This window comes from Bidens hawaiensis, unplaced genomic scaffold (assembly GCF_021521415.1).
Source record: "Bidens hawaiensis isolate Kalapana, Puna unplaced genomic scaffold, B.hawaiensis_p1.1 tig00050220_1, whole genome shotgun sequence".
Taxonomy (NCBI): Eukaryota; Viridiplantae; Streptophyta; class Magnoliopsida; order Asterales; family Asteraceae; genus Bidens; species Bidens hawaiensis.
Genome location: NW_027506146.1, coordinates 121,416 through 125,631, shown reverse-complemented (window position 1 = coordinate 125,631; position 4,216 = coordinate 121,416).

Here is a 4,216-nt window from a genome sequence, read left to right as displayed (position 1 = left end):
AGCGGCCAGGGCATGGTTCGACCGTTTACCGGTCCACCACATTTATGATTGGGCGGACTTTCAGAACAAGTTCAGCCAGCACTTCAGCCAGCAGAGGAAATATACTGAAGAACAATGGACGATCCTCAACTGCGTTAGAGAGGAGGATGAATCTTTACTAGACTTCATCACTCGCTTCAACTCCAAAAAGCTAAGTCTCGGCAACATAAGTGAAGATCTTGTTCGCCGCCGCTTTCATCCAGGGCGCCGAATACCCAGAGCTTATCCGCACATTGACGGGTAAGGATGACATGCCATCAACATGGGATGCCATCATGACGGCGGCCAAGCGCTTTGCCCGAGACGGAGAAGCAACTGGGAAGAGATCTTCCCCAGAGTACACACCTCTACACGCAGAGGACAAGAGAGAACAATGTTCGGATCGCCCGGCAGAACAAAAAGAGGAAGCTAGGTATCTGGCAGTCAAGGGTAAACTTTGACACCTCATCCAGCTCTCACCCTCTTGTTGGCGGAAGAAATCACACACACCCTTCAAGCCAAAAGCACCGGTGGACGCCACTCACCAAAAGCGTCACGGAGATATTTGCCACTGAAAAGCTACCATGGCCAAAAGCTCCAATGATCCGGCAGCGACCTAATGCGGATCAGAGCAAATCCTGTGACTTCCACGGGACAAAAGGTCATGGTACGGAAGAGTGTACATCCTTGAAGGATATTGTTGAAGCATTCGTCAAGGATGGAAGACTGGCACACCTGGTGGCATCAATCAAGAAGGGAGGACGGAACGACAACCGGTACCGAGGCAACGGACGAAAGCCCGTTGACATCAGCATCAACATGGTTCATGGTAATATCAGAGGAAGAAAAAGGCGAACGACAGAACCATGTGCGTGGAAGGAAGCTGAGGTGCGCTTCCCGCGAGTGCCAGGAGGACCCAGCAAAGAAGGCCCTATCGTCATCAAAAGCCAGCTGGGGCACTACATCACTTCCCGCACTCTTGCTGACAACGGCGCCTCGTCAACGGTGATGTACAGGCAGTTCTTCGACAAGCTAGATGACGAAGACAAGGAACGCCTGGAAACGATCTGCGCCTCGATGGAAGGGTTTGATGGCAGCACAAACACCCCCCTGGGTATCCTATCTTTCCCCGTCACTCTTACGGATGAGAAACACTCCCGCACAGAAGATGTGGACTTTGTCGTGATGAGGAAGCCACACCACACATACGACATTCTCTTCGGGAGAGACGGGATGGCAAGATTCAACGCCGTGGTATCCTCAGTCCACGGCATGATGGGATGGCCAACAGCTGAGGGTGTAGCGATGATCACCGGCATTCCCCAGGTATGCATCGCATCTGTCTCATCTAAACCCAAACCAAAGATGGCTAAACCAACCATCACCGAACCAGAAAGATGGGCCTTCAACGGCAAGTACCCTGACCAGGCCATCACCATTGGCCCAACAATTGTTGATCCCACACGCACCTTACTCAAGTGCTTATTACAAAAAAAAAGCTGACATCTTCGCGTGGACACCAGCTGACATGACTGGTGTACCCCGAAGTAAGGCAGAGCATAAGCTCAAATGCGATCCGGCTGTTACGCCGATCGTACAAAAGCGCAGAGTAATGGGGCCAGAACAAACTAACGCGTGTAGAACCCAAGTCAAGGAACTCCTTGACGCAGGCATCGTACGCGTTAGCAGATATCAAACTTGGGTTGCAAATCCCGTCATGGTACCGAAGAATAACAAACAATGGCGCATGTGCATAGATTTCAAAGACTTGAACAAAGCATGCCCCAAAGATTGTTATCCGTTACCCGAAATTGATCTTAAGGTGGACTCGTTGGCACCGTTCCGCCTTAAATGCTTCCTGGACGCGTATAAGGGGTACCATCAAATCCACATGGCCGTTGATGATCAGGACAAAACCGCTTTTCGGACGCCCGATGGCACATTTTGTTACCAAATGATGCCATTCGGACTTAAGAATGCCGGGTCCACATACCAACGCATGATGGACAACCAGTTTCATGCCCAAATTGGGAGGAACTTGGAAGTCTACATGGATGACTTGGTCATCAAAAGCCCGGACCCAGAAGCGATGTTGAAAGACATCGAAGAGACTTTCGACACGCTCAGGAAGATAAACATGAAGCTCAACCCGAGCAAGTGTGCCTTTGGAATGGAAGAAGGGAAGTTCTTGGGGGTCATCGTCACTAAAGATGGCTTCAGAGCGAACCCTGAAAAGGTTGAAGCCATTATAAAAATGGAATCACCTACTACCATCAAACAGGCTCAGACACTGAATGGACGACTAGTGGCACTTAATCGCTTTTTGGCAAACCACGCGGATAAGTCGTTTCCCTTCGTGTCAACATTGAGAAACTGTTTAAAGAAAACACACTTCCGCTGGACACCAGAAGCGGAAGCAGCTTTTCAGGAGATTCGGTCACTCTTGATCGAACTCCCAACGCTGACAGCACCAAAAGCGGGAGAGGAGTTAATCCTATACATTTCCGCAACTGATAGAGCAACCGGGGCAGTCCTGCTAGTAGAACGAAAGGGCATCCAGATGCCAATCTATTACGTCAGCCGTATCCTAACAGACGTAGAAACCCGGTACTCTACCCTCGAAAAATTAGTCTTAGCACTTATACACGCTTCACGCAGGCTAAGACGATATTTCCAGGGTCACCCAATCACCATTCTCTCCAACTTCAAACTTGCAAACGTTCTAGGCAAACCCGAGTTATCGGGACGCCTAGCCAAATGGGCAATTGAGTTGGGGGAATACGCGATAAAGTATAAGCCAAGACCAGCCATAAAAGGCCAGGTTCTGGCCGACTTTATTGCAGAAGTGCCTGTATCGCGGGAAAAAGAGTGCCAGGAAGAGGCTCAACCCTCTCCAGCACAAGACATCAATGATGTCTGGCGACTCTACACTGATGGAGCAGCCAGTAACGAGGGTTCAGGCGCAGGGCTGAAACTAACCAACCCAGCGGGCCAAGAATACACTTACGCTATTCGACTGGATTTTCCAAGTACGAATAACGAAGCCGAGTATGAGGCATTCTTGGCTGGGCTGAGAATTGCGCGTAAGATGGGAGTGAAAAACTTGGAAGCCCACGTGGATTCCATGTTAGTAGCCAATCAAATCAACGGGACGTACACGGCCGTGAACGACACAATGGCCCTGTACCTCACACAAGCAAAATCCCTTATGCGCGATTTCAACGACTGCAAAGTCATACACGTCAAGCGAAGTGAAAACAAATCTGCGGATGAGTTAAGCAAGCTTGCATCGTTAGCCTTCACCCACTTAGGAAAGGACATCCGCATTGAACTCCTCGAGACACCTTCGGTCCCGCACAAGGAAATTTGTGTCATCCAAACCGGCACGGAAACATGGATGACACCAATAATAAAATACCTTGCGGCAGGTACACTACCAGAATCCAAAACACAGGCAAGAAAACTACGCTGTAAAGCACTGAATTATCAACTCATCGATGACATCCTTTACAGACGTAACTTTCTTGGCCCACTCTTAAGATGCGTGGACAACCAAGATGCTGACTACCTCCTAAGGGAAGTACACGAAGGCATCTGTGGAGTACACGCAGGTCCCCGCGCTGTTGTAGCTAAGCTAAACAACGCGGGATACTTTTGGCCGGAGATGCATACGGATGCATTGGCATACATCAGAAAATGCAGGTCTTGCCAGCTTTACGCACCCAACACGCACCGCCCGAAGAATGAACTTGTTCCAGTCACTTCTTCATGGCCATTTCAGAAGTGGGCCATCGATGTGACAGGTCCATTTCCTACAGCAGCAGGAAATGTTCAGTTCCTAGTGGTAGCCATCGACTACTTCACCAAGTGGATAGAAGCAAAACCTTTAGCCCAAACAACCGCGAAACATATCAAAAAATTTATTTGGGAATTTATTATTTGTCGTTTTGGACTTCCACAGAATTTGGTGAGCGATAACGGCACCAACTTTGCTGACAAGAAGCTACAACAGTGGCTGAAAGAACTTCAAATCACCCACACCTTTACCTCAGTGGCACACCCGCAAGGTAATGGTGAGGTGGAAAGTGCAAATAAGAGCATCGTCGAAGGCATAAAGAAAAGACTCTTGGAACACAGATCCGGCTGGGTGGATGAGCTTCCGCACGTCCTTTGGGCAAACAGAACGCTGAAGAAGGCC